This window comes from Phasianus colchicus, chromosome 8, assembly GCF_987193195.1.
Source record: "Phasianus colchicus chromosome 8, bPhaCol1.hap1.1, whole genome shotgun sequence".
Taxonomy (NCBI): Eukaryota; Metazoa; Chordata; class Aves; order Galliformes; family Phasianidae; genus Phasianus; species Phasianus colchicus.
This window is the reverse complement of record NC_143443.1, coordinates 16,456,397-16,473,922: the sequence shown is the minus strand read 5'-3', so window position 1 is coordinate 16,473,922 and position 17,526 is coordinate 16,456,397. Positions and strand designations below refer to the sequence as shown.

Here is a 17,526-nt window from a genome sequence, read left to right as displayed (position 1 = left end):
TCCTCACCTGCCTACAGGTGCTTCTGCAGGGTCACAGTGACTCAGCTGTCACCTCCACAGTCCTGACCCAAAGCAGTACATCAGGCTGCTAGAATCTGTATTTCATTCATTCTTACAGACAGACAAACTTCCGTTCATAACAGAGAAAAAATGTACTCTATCCCATATAGCTATGGAGAGGGAAAAATAGGGCAGCCAGGTCTAGACTTTCCTAAAGCAGATAAGCGGACCCAAAGTACCCAGTTGGATCTCAAAAACTGGAAGAGCTGTTAAAAACCATCCCATAAAGAGCTCTATCATGGCAACTATTAAAAGGTGAGTTACAGTACAAATAAATAAATAAATCCACAGCTGTGAATATCTAAAACCAGCACTACAACCTTTCCTGATCAAATGCACCTCAACCTGCAAGATGATCTACAAGCTATGGGGGGAAAAGCAACTCTTATTAGGGACTACAGATTCTAAAAGCACTGTGTGGAATAATTGAACAATGACAAACAATGTCATTGAACAAAGACAAACAATGAGATATGAGGTCATAACCAGAGACGCAAAGGCCATGCTATTTGCTTTGTGTGGGCTTATTGCCAAAACACACTTCACTCCCCAGATAAAACCTTTACTCATATCAAAGACGCTGTAATAATAACCAGTGATCTCATGCATCACGGTACCCCCAGCACGCGTGTTGGCTGGGCAGTTTGTGGGACCGGTGGCAGCCAGTGCCCAGGTGGTGCCAGCCCCTTCAGAAGCACCCTGTACCCCCCCGCCCTGTACCTCTGGCACACAGCCCAAAGAAACCATTACCTCAGCAGCTTTCCTCTGACACTGAGGTGAGAAGGAACAGACACACAGTTCAGAAAAGTCAACTAGACAGATGTCAACCCTCCACAGTTGCCCAGCTCTGTAAAGTAATAAAACCACACACCTCAATACAGCTGTGCAGAAGAGGATTTCTGAAGCACATCTCCCAAAGGTTTGTATCACCTTCTATGCAAAATGAAGTCTACTCTCTGAAGACTATCTGTATTAGGCTTGGTGCTGGATGTTTCTGAAGGGGAAGGGGAGGGGGAAAACCATCTCTTCATCCCACTCCATATGGAATATGTGGAGTTAGGATAAGTGCAGTTCAAACGTTAGGCAAGAGCTCAAAAGCAGTAAAACATCGCCATTCAATCCTGTGTAACACAGAAAATCAGGACCAACAGGAATATAACAGTTGTTAACTAGGTGGTGAAATGGAAGGGTCAGTTTTTACCCTAGCAGATGCTGAGGCAACCTCCATCTCCAGTTATTTCCTTCCCCAGAGTTCAACTACCTAGGCTTTCCAAGAAACCTCAAGACAAATTCAGCACTCGATTCAATCTCCAAATATAAACATTTTCCTTGCAAAATCCTGGATTTTACAGTCATCAGCCAGAGCAACAAGATTTCAAGGCTCTTTTTCCTGTGGCACCTTTATTCAGACGGAAATAAATCCCATTCCTATTCCAGTAACACTACTGACCTAAGAAAACAATTATTTTCTATTTTGGCATGCAGATTCTAGCCTAACAATGACTAAAGAGTGCCCAGAAGCTTTCAATAGCATTCAGTAGCATTCAGCAAGATAATGCTTTATGACTGGCAACTTTAAACCTTAAATCCCCGCTGACATTCTTTTCCTGACCTTGCAGACTCTTCCTGTTTAACAGCATCCCAAGAAAACTGCGGAAAATTCATCCTCTTCTACAGCAACTACTGTGTAGTAACTATGAATTCTCCTGTCAATCTTCACACTCTTTATCCTTACAGCAAAAGGCAGTAGCTACCAATCCCAATTCACATGCTGTTCACATTACAGCACCACAAATCCTTCTACTTCACTAACCAGTAAATTGAAATTGTATTTCAATTTACTAACATTTGTAACAATGGAACGTCCAAATATATAAACATCCACACAGAACAAAAAAGACAAGATAGGCAAGAAATCTATTTTGCAGAGAAATAAACAAAAAAGAATTCCACCAACACTAACACTTGAATTTCAAAGGAATAGAAAACACATAATACACAAAGATATGATGAGAGCAGCAGTAGACTTTGACCAGACAGATGGACATTTTTTCGGCAGAAAATAGGCTTTCTGGTGATGTATTAAGAACCCCGAAGTTAAACACCACAGTGCACTTGTCTTTCTCCGGAGAGCAGACCTGATAACACCCAAAGGCAGTAAGAAAAAGTAGGAGTAATTTCCTAACCTCAGGACAGTTTGGGGTATTACAATAACGCCCACAGCTCATTCTCAACCTATTAATTCACTAATTTGTTTTATCTATCCCACTATCACCACTCAAACCAGGATGGCTTCTCACATTCTTTCTTACCAGACTAGTACCTTACCAACGTGCTGAACCAAAGCAGCAGAGAGGAACTCATGAAAACACAGCATGAACAGAGTGAAGAAAGAAAGAACGATCAGCAATTCAAGCTGTCTAAACCTAAACATCTAAACCTTTTTTCTTGGCTTGCTAAAATTGATGAGGAGTGCTTCTGTGCTGCACAGCGTTATATGGATTGGTATTTCTACATAAAAATATAAGACAATGCACCCAGCATCCACACATGTTGCTTTTTCCCCTCTTTTTTTAAGCATTCATCTGTGCTGTACAGCTATAAATAACACTTCAGCAGAATCACGAGTATGCACACACACACATAAGCGCTTAACAATCTTAACTTGGTTTTAAGAGCATCATTTGTTAGTTTTGAGAAGTAAGCATAACTAACAAAAAGAGAAACTCATTTTTGCTTGATTTTGCTTTGTATATAGATGCATTATCTGCAAAATGCACTGAAGCTTTCAGAACTCAGGTAGGAAGAACACTTGAACATAACCCGAGAAACAGCTGAACCCAAACATTCTGTCTCTCTCAACAGTGGCCAACAGCACATGGCAAGAATTAAACAGGTTGGGAGAAATCATACCTTTATATCCTCCTATACCTTACCAACAGCCTGGAACAGCCAAGGAGGGGGAGTAGAAATCAAAGGCTGATTCAGTGTTTTCTATAAAACTAGAAGACATGATTCACTGTTTGTTATAAAACTAGCATGAGAAAACATCTGATTGATGGATTTAATGGAAATCACAGAGGAAAAGACACTTTTTGCAAGCTGGTGACTTGTTCCCCCCTTTCTTAAACAGGAGGCAGAGACGTAATCAAGCCCTAAAACTTTACATTAAGAACTTGTACAGCAGGCTCTGGTTTCCCTCTGACAAACACAGCATTTATAATACACTGTCAAAGCCTCTGCCCAAGGTTCCTGCATCCCAAGAACACACCCAGTACTGTGCCACTCTGCAGCTGCAGCCTCAGCCATCACAAAGCCCCATAAAGTAAACACCCACCTTCCACAGATCTGTGTGTTATAAAGAAGAGAACAATAACACACAAATGTACAACAACCTGAGATCAGGCTAAATACCAAACGCAGACAAAGTCAGGCCACAATTCCTGCAAATACAGAAAAGGAACTCATGTATAACAGGATGTGCAATTACCTCCAGTGCCAGAAATTCTACTTTCACTGAGAAATCCCTTACAAATAGACAATTTATTTTGCCTAAGTTTTGACACTGCCAGTTGAAATAACAAGATAATAAGTGGTCAATAAAAGATCTAAGCATTCTCACAATACACCTTTTTCATCTATAAACATAATCACAATGCATTTAAAGCATGACCACCTTCCTAATTTAAATGGTTTCAAGCTCAGAGAGGGTAGATTAGGTTAGATATAAGGAAAAAGTATCTTGCAGTGAGGATGGTGAAGCATGGGAACAGGTTGCCTAGAGATGTGGTTGATGCCCCATCCCTGGAGACTTCCAAGGTGAGGCTGAATCAGGCCCTGGCTCTGGGCACCCTGGTCTAGTGGTTGGCAACGTGGCCCATGGCAGGGGGTTGAAACTAGATGATCTTTATGGTCCTTTTCAACCCAAGGCATTCTATTATCCTATGAACCTGATTGAGCTGTGCACATCCCTGTTCATTGCAGGGGAGCTGGACTAGATGATCTTCAAAGGTCCCTTCCAGCTGTACAGATTCTATTATTCTAATGGAGAACAAACTGGACTATACCACCCATACTTGTAAACAAATATGTTTGTACTGGTATAAGCATTCTGCAAGAGTTGCTATAATAACTACACTGGAAGACAAAAACTCCTGACATTGACTTATCAAGCAGTTGGAATAAGCAACCAAAAAACACCCCAAACCAGTTCAACTTATTTCATTGTGTGAAACTTGCAGTAGGAGGTTAAAAACAGGCAAAAGGTATTTTCTTTAACTTTCATATACAATATATTAGTAAGACATGCATTTCAGGAACTAAAACATTACATAAAAGGCACAGTACACACAGATGGAGGTTTTATGCGAGCAAAGCAGATTGTATCCCATAAGGAAGTTTTCAGAGATACAATTCCTTTATTTTATGTTAGAACAGAAAGCAAGGTGAAGCTGTTAGATTCTGATACAAACTTGGACAAAATTGATGTCCTTCAATACAAAATCTGAATTCAAATTTCTAAGACAATTTTTTAAAGATCATTTGTATCAGCCTTAACAGAAGCTACTATCACACAACTACTTCCATGCTAGTTTTATAAACTTATACAACTCTTTCCTTACAGACTTTAATACCTTAAAATCTTGGGATTTGCTGAAGGAGAAAAAAAAAAGCAGTTGATTCTATAAAATGCAAGAGCCATTATACAACTATTTTGTATCAAATATAGGTTCATGAAGATTACTGTCTTCATTTGGAAAGGTTACTCCATCCTCACCAGAGAAATACTGTGAAACTACCAAACATAAAAAGGATTATTTTGTGTCCTGCTGTGGCCTGAAGAGATCCACAAAGCATGAAAGAGATTCTTGTTAAGTACAAGCAGGCTCTGTCCTAACGGGTCACAGAAGCAGAAGCTGTGCAAATGTGCTATAACACAAGCTGAACAGACTGGTTGGGTGTTGGGGAAAGTAAAAGAAGAATGATGCCAACAGCCTTGATTTATTTTTGCTCTGCCTGGTGATGAAACGACACTACTGAGTGGCACCAGAAGCTTCTTTCAAAATAAACAGAAAGTGCTCAAGAGGAGGTACACATCACCAAAGTCATCTCTGCATATTATTTGCAGATTGCTCACTGGCAGGAGAGTGTGAAGATGCAGTTCAAAGAGCTCCTTCCTTGCGATTGAAAGAAGCCTGTGAAATATCAAATTAAAACAGAATTCTGTAGGTGTCCCAGGAAGTTAAAACATTTTTAACCAGCTGGTACACATGGAGAGAAAAACATCACTAAGTATTTTTTTTATTGTTGTTATTTTCAAACGATGAAAAAGAGCAAGTGTGAAGGAAGATCCACATCCTTCTGCACCAAAAAGCAAGGCCTGGCCCAACAGCACCACCCAGGCAACAAGTTTTTAAGCCACTGACTTCTACCCTGAAAGAGTAGCTAGAGGGAACAGAAGCCTTGCTGAGCTTCAGAAAGATTTCATCCTGGGCTCTATATAAAAGGATGCTTACCTGAACTTATTTCAGTAGTGTTCAGCTATTTCAACACTGCTGCGGGTTTGAATTTTACTGAAAAGCAAGTAGTTACTTCAGTCATGTGCCAAGACTGATTGCACGCCAATGGGTGAAACTACAGACAAGGGGTTTTTGGCTGAAACCTTGTAACATTCCAGTGACCGCTATCCATGCTGCCATGTTATGCACACAGGATTACATTGTTTCTAGCTTAGTACAGCCCAGAACAGGTGAAATTTCGAAAGCACAGAGTAACAGCCCACTCTAGGACTAAGCGCTGAGTTCATCTTTTTTTACCCATGTAGAGAGAAGCACCCAGCCTAAACTGGCGTCCTGTGCTCCTCCGCAGCACCCCAGGGAGTGAAGCCGGGGGCTGAAACTGAGACACTATGAGGAAAGGGTTCGGGCAAGGCAATGACAACAGCTTGAAGGGCTTCTGCTCCATCACACACAGCAAGGGGTGGGGATCTTGCTGGTCTCTGGATGACATTGTTTACACAAGCATTTACTTTCTTGCTTCTGACTATACCTGGAATCCCCTAAGCCCTATAAGAGCGTGGCTGTGCCATTCAGCACCCTCAAGGGCATGGATACGCCCTGTCCCACCTCAGGAAGATGCCACAGAGATGGCTCCAGGGCCCACAGGTACTACAGGCCTGAGAGAGGACCAAGCTGGCCTCAGACACAACAGTTTCTGCCAGACCTATGAGGCCCCTCAGTGACTGACAGACTGGGAAGCAGAATCACAGCAGGCAACAGGAAAGCTGCACACAAGCATAGCTCTGTTTTGCCTTCCCTAGTTCTCAGGGATTTTCACTTTTAAAAACCACTAGATCTATACCTAGTTCTTACTTAAATTAAAATCGCTCTTTGCTGATGTTAAAACCTTTTAGGGGACCCTCCACAGGAGAAGGCTCAGAGAAGGCTCAGGCATCTCAAACCTGCAGATGCCCATTTCCTGCTACAGCAACCCACGGCAGTTTGTAGGGCCTCCTCTTCCCACAGCCCCCGGGAAGGCTGCCCAGAGCCGGGCCCTCTGCCTTACAGCCCAACCCCACGCTGCCCACACCTCCTCCTGCTAAATCCTGTCAGAGCAGGAGCGGTCCATGCGCTCCAGGCCCAGGTCTCCAAGCATTCTTACACAGAACAATGCAACTTGTTTTCCCCAGAAATCTCCAGACAATACACTGGCAACACAGAAAGCTGCTGAAGGGACACAACTCTCTCACACGTTCCAGAACAGGGCGTGAGGAAGATTAGCAGCTTGGTACAAAAACAAGCACAGATCCAGAACATCAGCAAGACGGCAAAAAAGCAAAACCAGATCTTGTCCTGTAAGTCCTCTCCCTTGGAATAAGCAGCCTTCACAGAACTATTATCTGGCATGTGGAAAAGCAACACAACAGCTATCCTTACTGAGAAGGCGTTAACTTACTGTGATATTTTCAGTCATTGCATTACACCACAAGAAACGCTTTGTTAAGAAATCCCAGATGCTATATTCTCTTTCAGTACTAGAAGAATGCGTTCAAACAAACTGCTACTTAATATTATTATTCTTATTATCCATTGCTTAACCAGAATTACAACATATCCCTCTTCCCTACACACACCTGTAAGGGAAACAGGAAAAAAAAAAAAAAAGATTCTGTCCAGATTAAGAGCCTGTGCATCCTTCCTCTGATTAATAAATCATACACACATGTGCATGCACACGCAACCAAGTGGCTGACCTGGAAAAATCTTACACTTCTGGTCAATCAGGATGAAGTCACTGCATTTGAAGCAGAACTATTCTGAGCTTAATGCAAAAATGTGTGATGTTGGGTGTGTTTTCTCTATTGGCTAGGAGTAAATTCTTCCACATTTTTTTTTCCCCCATTTCCCTCAAGTTCCTCAATTTCAGTACACTGTGGTGATCCAGGTAATCACTGATTAGGACAGGAATCAAAATACAAATCTTTTGGAACAAAGAGCTGGTTTAAATTTGAAATTTGAAGAAAAACGTGGAATTACAGAGACATTAACAGATCAGTCAAAACATTCTTATTATCCAAAATATGAAAATCTGAAAAAGATGAAACTGGAAAATGTGCGAAGCAGCATAGCTGCAACACGCAAGTCTCTGGAAGAAGTAATCTCAGAACTCACATCTGTGACAATTCCCAGGAGTAACAGCAACTGATTAACATCACTTGGCTCTTAGTAGAGCTGAAAACCATGTCATACTCCAACACGTTCCCACACAAGCATTTGTTTCAGCTCCCTTCATTTTGCTCCCCAATTACTCAAATTCTACTATTTCTCTTGCATAAAAGTAGTTTGCTTTGATTTATTCAGAAGCATAACATGAGCATGATTTGCTCTCACTCAATGAAATATTCCACCCTCCTGTAGCGCCCCACTCTTCTTGCATTCACTTCTAAGAGCCTATAGGCACAACCTTGACATGCCCATTTCTAAGCACAGTAGTAAATCTTGCCCCCGTGTTTGATGATGACAGCCTGCACCAGACATTATGTTTTAAAGCAAGGGCTCCTGTTGTATCTCCCTAGGAGAAGATGGAAACATACCAAAACATCTACAAAATCATTCTGTTATCCTCCAAATCGTTCCTTTCCTGCCAAGCATAGAAAAGCTCAGCAGTTAGGCAGCAGGTGTGCCAAAACCATTGTTCATCCTGACAGCCACCACAGTATGTTTCCTTTTCTCCTCTAGCTGTTTATCATGTTTCTCTGGCCTTACGCTAGGAACTCTCTAAACAGCACTTAGCTTGCTTTGTTTTGTAAGACACAAAATACTGGAACAGTGACTTGAGCCTATAGGTATTAACTGTGCTTCAAGTGAACAACTTTAAGAAATGCATAAAACACCATGTCCACAACACATTGGAATTAAAGCATGAGGTTCTTGAAGTGAAAGTTTTTTTTATTTGTGGCTAAGAAAAAAAAAGACATAATTAGCAGCAAACAGGATCCCAAGGCTTCTGGACCTCCCACGATGTACAGCACGCTAGCAAGAAAGACCCTTGACGCTTCTAATAGCAGATGAATACAAGCAGCTTCCTGGCGTGTTTGTTTCAGCGTGCAAATTATCAGATGGGCTGGGCCATCCCTCTGTCCTCCTCTCAGGAGCATTCCACATTCAGCAGATACCAGGCAATGAAAACCTGACCTTGCATCAAGCACAAGTTCATGCCTGCCTTCCTGTACAATGAGCCAGACAGAGGTCATGATGCAGTGCTCTTGCTATCAGTGGGAGGACAGGCGATTTCTGAGGGTGATATTTTACACACACAAATGAACCAGAAATCAAACTGCCACCAAAGCAGGGAGGACACTTTCCTCCTCATCCTAATGCTCTCACGCAGCCTGTCAACATCCCTGCCCTTTGGCCCACAGGAGCAAATTCAGCTCACAAAATTAGTACTTGGGGGGATGGGAAAAGGGGAGGAGAAGGGCTTGGCTTATTTCCTGCTAGTTTAGTGAGCTGAATTAACTTACCAAGAAATCAGAGCTGGGGACAGGAGAAGCAAACAGCAAGGCAGGAGTACAGGCTTCCTCACAGCTCTGCATCAGCTGCACACACCCAGCTGAATTCCACCTAAAGCTATGTCCCATGTCAAATACTAGAACATGCAGAGATTACAGAAAAGGTATTCCTTCAAAAAAATCTAGAAAGCACTTGAATAGACAGAATGTGTTTATCACACAGAATGAAGAGCAGTAGAGATTATATGTTGATTTTTTTGTTTTCCTTTTTTTTTTTTTTCCTTCTGATTCCATTCTAGAACTGGAATTATCACTCTGTGGAATTCAAGCCTCTGTTTACTATCACCAAATGCACATTAACAGTTTGTGATTTTCCCCAATTTACAGATTTAAACAAAGACAGACTTCATGCTAAGCTGCAGCAGTAAGAGCTATAGAACAGTTACGGTACCCTTCCAAAATTCACGCAATAATTACTATTTATTTTGGAAACAGAACACTTTACAAAAGACAGGGAATCAGGAAACCAGCCAAAACATGTCCTTATTTTCTCAAGTGAACATGTTATAAGTAATTTTTAAAGCCCTACGTATATGTAATACCTAATTTCATCATCATCTTTCTTTCAAATAGAATTCAAGATAACAAGTAGAAGGAAACAAAACTGCATCTGTATCATGTAAAAAAAAAAAGCAATCCTAAGAGGTTCTAATGCAGTATACTATAAAACAAGGATGGAAAATGAATTGTCAGTATCTCCTTTGGTTGTTGCACTAACATCAAGGTGAGAAGAGATTCTGACTGGTTTCATCCCTGCACTCATTATGGATACCAGCAGTCAGTAGCAGCTCTGGTATGACTGACAGAAGGAAGACAGGCAGAAGAACATATGTAACATGTACACACATGAAACAGTGTAATAAAGGAGAAACCAAACATGCAAAAGTAGATTAAGAACAAACTGAAGCAACACTATTTCTTTGCACCTTTGAAATGAGGACAACACATACTGAAAAGTACCATTTTCTACCTTTCATTACAACGTACAGAACTGCTATGAGAACTCAGATCTAATTAAAAAAAAATACTGTCACAACAGTGGCAACATTGAATTCAAACAATTGACTTAAAAATTACTAGGACCTACCTTTAGAAGCCAGTTTCTATTGCATAAACTCCATATTGGTATTGCAACAAAAGCTGGAGATCAGAGCAGGCTGAAAAAACTCTCAGAGGACATTCTATTAGAGAAACTGCTCTGAGTAATGCTATTGCATGGAAAAATTATTTAGGGGAGGAGGAAAGAACTAGAAGAGTGTGGGAGGGGACGACCTGCAGATGCAAACAATAGGAAGCTGTTCAAAAACCAAGGGCCTCCCCTAACACAGGAAAGCCTGATCTGAGAAGCACTGCCTCCCGCTGCCACCTACCAGGCAGGCAGCTCTGCCAACAGAGATAAGGCCAGACAGGCAGATCCTGCTTACCAACAACTTACTTGGGAAAAAGGGCAACCAAAGAGAGGAAAGGGTCTAAGACCTTTCAGAAAAGGGACCCGGTTTGGGGAGGCAGGCAAGCTGGGCTGCAACAAAGTACCTCTTTTTACATTGCAAGGCAGGGCTCATCTCCTAAGAGTGGGACAAGCAAACTGCAGAGGTTCCTCCCAATTGTTTAGTTAAACACGAAGGATGTTGTCTCATGGGAGGGGTTGATATCCAGGAATGACATGTAACCACTGAACAGAACAAATGAGAAGACTTGAAAAGATTGCATCAGTTTTGATCTCCTGGTTTAGAGTGCTGTTGTTGCAACACAAACATAAAATCAGTTTTTCAAAGAACGATTACTAGGACAATTCCTGGAACCATCCTTTATATCTCAAAGCCTGTGATGCCAATCAAGAGGAAAAAAAATTTGTCCAGAAAAATAGTTTCCAATCCCTGAGCCTGCCATAAGCTCAGTTATTGAAGCTTCAAAGCAGCACTACTATACAGTAATTCTCACACTCACAGCATAGCTCCTGGGACAGCAGCGCCATCCACACTCAACATCAATTTCTTCCTCCAACACGGTCACATTCACAGCGCAGACGGGGGAGTTACAGTGTATAGCCAAGACCAAAATAACTTTAAGAAAACTCTGGTTATGTTATGAAAAACAATGCACCCCATTGTCTTTCTGTCCTAGCACAACGTAATGCTAACAAACAGAATCAGATTGAAATATAATAATGCTTTGGACCATACAAGGTACTGAAGATACTATCCCCACCGGGACCATTTACCTAATAGAAACAAACAATGTAAAAAGGAAGCAGTTAGAATACAATTAAATTCTTCTGCCTTAAAAATAACCCAGTCTTGCAGGACAGAAGGGACTGAGCCAAGTTTTAACCATGTCTGTCCAATATAACGAAGTTTTGGTCAGATAGAAACAGGACTAAGAGCAAGAAAGGAAAAAAAAAAATATAGAGAGCATAATACTCTAAGTTGTATTTTACCTTGTGACACTGGTGTACTTCCTCCTGCAAGTTTTAGATACGTATATGCTAATCTTGTATCACATAATTTTTTGAAACATCCTAACAGTAGCAGAATTGTGGAAAAAAAAAAACCAACACAGTGCAATATTGACTAATCATGCTGGGCTCCAAATCTATTCTACAGTTATCATGGTTAAATCAACATGTTAACTCTACAGCACTCTTTCCTCAGCTTCTTTTAACGATGACAGCCCACAAACGCAGGTCACAATACCAGTGCAGACCTTTTTCAGGCAAGGACAATATGACAATATGCCAGTCCTTGCTTTTATCATACGTGAAGAATGACAGAGTCTCCCAGTCATCCTGCACCATTACTCGGACGTGCAAGTGTCCCTTCAAATACCAGTATCAAGTCTTACCAGCAGTTAGCAACCCATCTGTTTAAGCGGCACTATGTCCAGGGCTCAATGACCTTCAGTTGGCAAGCGTCCTTGCCAAGAAAACACGGGTCTCTATGTTCCCTTTCCTCCTTGTTACCCTGCCGGAGGAAGCATTTGCCTATTTCTCCTCAGGCACACAAGGACCCACGTGACTGCCCATTTCCTTGCTGAGGAGAAGATGGCCAACAGTCCTGTTCAGGAGCACTGAAATCAGTAATAGTGAGGGGTTTGTGGTACAATCTTCACAAATTTGTTCCAGCCTCAGTTCCCATCATTTCGGAACTCTTCGGACCGAAGAAAGCATTAATAGAAGCTCTCTTTAAAGCAAGTTCTGAATTCTAAAACTAAACTAAAGGTTTAGAACTCACACAGCATTAAAGGAGAGGTAGGGATTTTTGTACTAGAATAAGTCCTGCTGCACCAGGCAGAAAACAAGGCTCCACTCCCTGCCACCAAAGAGCAAACAGCTGGGGCAGCAAGAGTGCTCTACGCTCCAGCAGAAGCCAAGGAACATGTCCTGAGCTGAGACACAAGAGCACTGCCGAGCTTACAGAAGGGCTGTGCCAAACACACCAGCTAAGCATCTGACTCACTCCCAAACTAAGAAAGAATTAACAGCAATTACCACATTTCTGCATAAAATGGGAAGGAAAAAAAATAAGCATTTCCACGCCTCCAACATCATCATTTCACCCAAATTAGGATAATATAAGCAAGTCCCAAATATCTCTGGTCGAGCACAGCTGCCCTTAGGGCTACAAAGAGCTAATAGCGACGCTAGCAATTAAGCAGTCATCCACAGTTGCCTCTGACTGAATCAAGGCAAGAAAAGCAGGCAAGATGATAAAGCAACAGAAACAAACAAGGTCTCTCTCTCCATTCCTTGCTTTTGTTTTGCTTTAAAAGATCAGTAATCTGAGGAGCAAACATATTTGTAGACAACCCTATCTACCAGCGCATATGCCCACAGAACACATTCACAGTTGGCAAGATAAACAGACACTGTCTAAGAAAGTGAGAAAAGCATATGTTTAAAAAAATAATCTGAAGAAACAAAGTACAGATGATAGAGCTGCAGTAACCACTCTTAATACTGAAAACAGTTCAGCATCTGCAAAGTCATATGATTTCAACTTCCTTCTGCCATCACAGATCATACAGCTTCCTACAAGTAAAGATGATGCTAGCTGTTCCCTTCACCCCTGAATAGTTTTCCACCATAGCAATCCCCCTCAGAGCTTTAAATGTCAGCACATTTAGTGTAATTTAAACAACATTAGTATAGCTACATGGAGAAATTTGTCAGGAACAAATGATTTGGGGTGAATGCCATGCCACACTGAAAATGTAGTTTCTGACTGAGATGGTTCCTGTCCTCCTTTCACAGCTTGCTCACTTCTGTTCTCATGCACTGCTCTGTTCTGCAGATGGCAGCCTGTGTAGGACCACATGACAAACTGCTTCATGAGATCAATCTGGGTTAAAAATAAAAAGAAGATAAAACAACAAAGGGGGCTGTTTTCATAGCTTCAGTTATTCAAAATCCAGAGGAGTCCTACAGTAAGCAGTTTTAACTGACACAACCAAGACTAGAAAACTTGCACGGGGTACAATGACAGAAAAACAGTAGATGGGGTGGCTTCTCCTACCACTTTTGCTATCAAAGCCAAGGTACTGAGTTTTAATTCCTTGCATAGTTAACTTACAGTGTGTTTTATGACACAACTGTGCCAACCTAACAGCTGCTTCCAGGGCGGGTCCATTCCCATCATGTGCCCTTTTTGCTTCCTTAACACTTGTGCTGGGCAGCCCATGAAACAGCTAGTACAGAAAGAACAGCTGGCAAAAAAAAAAACAAACCAAAAAACAACTCTGTCAAAGGAACAATCACTTTTTTCATCATCTAGCTCACTCAGAATTCAGAAAAGCCAGCCTGGAAAGCATTGGCCTGAAGTCAGATTTCATTACTTAAAACAGCAAAGTTGTGCCTCAACCTGCATTCAGATGCCTGTATGGCAATCAGACTGAAGGTGTGGCCTCACACAACCGTGAGATACACCAGGCTGTCCACCTGTTGGCTTTCCCCAGACTCGTGCTTCCACTGCATGGAGCCCTGAGCCACAGCCCAGCCTCATGAGCCAGCCTCGCAGGGCAAGCCAGTGTGGCACCACCTGAGCAAGGAGGGCATCCTGGGAGCCCTTTCCTGAAGGATTTCTTAACACAGCCATAGCAGAGCTGTGGCAGATAAGCACTTTGCTGCACTCTAGGGAAGACCAGGTCAGAATAACCACTGTAAACAAAACCCTCAGTTAATCTTTCCTAGCTTCCTTGTTGTAAGCAAGCGAGTGGGTTTTGTTTGTTTGTTTTTACTTCCAACACGTATCTCCTGGAATTTCAATAAGTCTGATTATCCCCTTCATTGAAAAATGTTGAGGTCAAAGTAGTTAATTCTGAGGACACCCAGCAGCGACCACCAACAAATTTTAAATGCCTTTTGGAGGATCGAGAGGAGGGCTGGCTGAGGAGCGCAGCCACTCCTCCCCACTTCTGCTGCAGTTCTCAAGAGAAGGGGAAAAGATCAACAAAAAAAACCCCAACCTAATAACAGTCTAACAAACTTTAGGGCAACGTGTTAAAAAAAATATTAGGCAAACACATATGCTGTATTCAGCTGACCTCCTCCACATGGCAGGACAACTGTTTCAGAACCGTCTGGAGGGAAGAAAAAGAAAAAGCAGGGCACAATATATTCTGTCAGACACAGCCTGCAAGCCAACAGAGCTGCTGATGAACTAATGAGAACCCATCCTGCTTTCTTGTCATCTGAGCAATTCTTTTAGGAAAATCAAATTACCTAAAGCTATTAAAGTCAGTTGTAAATTACAAGATGAGCTAAGAGCTCTTTTACTGTTTCTCAGTATTTCTAATGAATCAAACATACAATTGCTTTGGTAGTTACAAACAAGGAATCGGAGTTTTCAAGACCGTGTGTTCTACAAAGCCGGGTTAACACACATCCAGACTGTTGATGCCACTCCACTTTCCTTCGGGCTCCCAGCTGCTCACCCCAGCCCTCGCACAGCCCACTCCCAGGCAGTCCCACAGGGCCAGAGCAGCAGGGCCAGGGAAAGCATCCAGGGGGAACAAAACAGCCCAAAGGAGATTTTCCTCAGATCAGCCCTTCAGTGCTCTCCATGTAGCCCTAGAAGTATTTCTGCAGGATGTCTCAGCGTGGCAGCGCCAGTTACATTATTTGAAGAACAGCCTGTAGTCTAAATCAAAATCTCAACTGGCTTTAAAAATCTTCCTGAGAGCATCAAACTGAAAGAATTCCTCAGTATACAAAGTCCAGACACTGGCTAGCAAGAGCACTATCACTGTGATTCCATGGTGAAAGCTTAAGCTTTGATAAATGAATCCAGCCCGTTTACAACTCTACACGTAAAAACAGCTTGCATACAGTCCACATTCTCCATGTGTCTTCTTATGTATGTTTGGGAGGTGGAGAGGTACTCACTGACCCCAGCCTCCTTTTTGGCAGTGACTCACAGTGCTTCACAGTAGCTGCAGCACAGGGAGGTGTGAAAGGCCACCAACAGTCAGAGTGCAACACTTAGAGAAACACTGGCAGCAACCAAACCCACTCTGCATCAAAGAGGGACCTCACAAATACCACAGATAACCGCATTCTTGTTGGCACAAGAAGAGCAACTCTATTATGTGCTTATTCCAAGTAGCAGCAAAACACAGGTGTTACACAAATCCAGCCTGGGTTTTGTGATTTCCACCTCAGTACATGAATCAGATCCAAAGCAATAGTTCAAAAATATCCTACCAAAAAAGAGAAGGTAAAAGGCCTTCCCAACTACCAGCAATGTGCAAAGTTACAGATGCCTGTTTACCAAGCCATTATTGCTTTTCGATCAAAACACAAATCCTTCCAATGAGTGTGATTCTGGGCCATTCCAAAGCCACAGACAGGTCTTCTGTTGCCTGCACAGGTGAAACAGATAAAAAACCCACTGTTTTTTATACCCACAAGACATAGCATAACATCTATTATCTCATAAAAGGTTGTGGATGCCCCATCCCTGGATGTGTTCAAGGCCAGATTGGATGGGGCCCCGAGCAGCCTGGTCTAGTATTAAACATGGAGGTCAGTGGCCCTGCATGTGGAGATTCATGATCCTTGAGGTCCCTTCCAATCCCGGCCATTCTGCGATTCTGTGAAAAGGAATCTACTGTGGCTTAAAATACGACCCTGGACATTCAGGAATTCACTTACGGTTTGACCAAGTCAGGAATCAGGAAAGTAATTTTCCTCACACAAAGCAGACACGGTGCTGATCAGTGTAACTGGAACAATCACTCCATATCTACTTTTTCCAACTGTTAAAGAAGTTTGTGACAAAAACCTATGATACCCAAACTATAATCTTTTCTATACTAAGACCTCTGCAATCGTGTGCTGCTTGACTGAGGCTTGCAAAACATCTTAAGAAAGACAATTATGCAGGATTGCTTCAGCACCTGCATCAACTTAAGTGATGCTTTCAAGCTCTCATCTGACAGAAAAAAAGGAGATGACAGGTTGGAGGTGGAAAATTCACTTTGGAAACTTAGTTACATCCATATGATACCAAAAGTGAAAGCAAGACCACCAGATTCTCCTTACTCATTAACTTGCCTCTTTTGATATTTTAGTTTCTAGGCTTTGCTACTTTACTTTTGTATCAATTTAGCAACAGAAAAAAAATCACAAAACTGGTTATGAAGAAGGTAAGGAGACTCATAACATTTTATCTTGCATCATTTTAAATTTCCTGCCCTAATTATTTTCCTATGTCTTATTTTTAGCGTCTGTCCTACAGTTGAACCGTGGCAGATTGACATGCAGTCGGGATGTATAGCACAGAACTCCCAAGAGCACTAAAATCCATAGCATGATATTGATGGGCAGAAAACAAAAGTCAATGACACAGGCAATTTCAGGAATCACCCTAATCAATGAATATACATATATTATTTAATATATATATAAATATTTTAAAACCAATTTTAAATTTGCAATTAATTAAAAATGATTCCTCTATTTAAAAAAAAAAAGAACAAAAAAAAACCAAATAAATAGCTACTATAAAGAGAAGCAACAACATTTCTTTAATTACCTTTCTTTCCACCCTGAAGCATTTTCTATAGTCCATTAGAACAGCCACTATTCCTTGAATTTGCTCACACCTACAAATGCTGCTGCAGAAGCCTAGAATCCAGTGACTTTTCCAATTATATATACAAGCACATACAGGCAAGTTTGTTTCAGAGCTAGCGAAATGAAAGTGGCTTAAGATAGTGAAATATCACCAAGCATTAAAGCAACAATTTTAGGGAGGACAGAAACAGCTGACTCCCTCTAGAAGAAACAATGAGCCGCTCACCAAAATTCCACAGAAAGCCACATCCATCATAATAATAGGTGCTACAGTGATAAAACACACCTAGTTAAGGAGATTTTCAGGTAGAAAAGTAATTGAGCA

At 41.7% G+C, this 17,526-nt stretch overlaps 1 protein-coding gene across 7 annotated transcripts in view; it reads right to left on the bottom strand.

The window, feature by feature from the left end:
• The window catches only part of USP54 (ubiquitin specific peptidase 54), a 97,016-nt gene that overhangs the window by 57,238 nt on the left and 22,252 nt on the right, over nt 1-17,526 (bottom strand). Inside the window, exon 1 of one of the 7 annotated variants that reach the window (XM_090145042.1) lies at nt 10,218-10,242. The exons of the other annotated variants lie outside the window; for them this stretch is intronic. The gene's annotated coding sequence lies outside the window, so the exon portion shown is untranslated. Of the gene's footprint in view, nt 1-10,217; nt 10,243-17,526 lie in introns of those variants that run through there. 7 annotated transcript variants of the gene reach the window in all.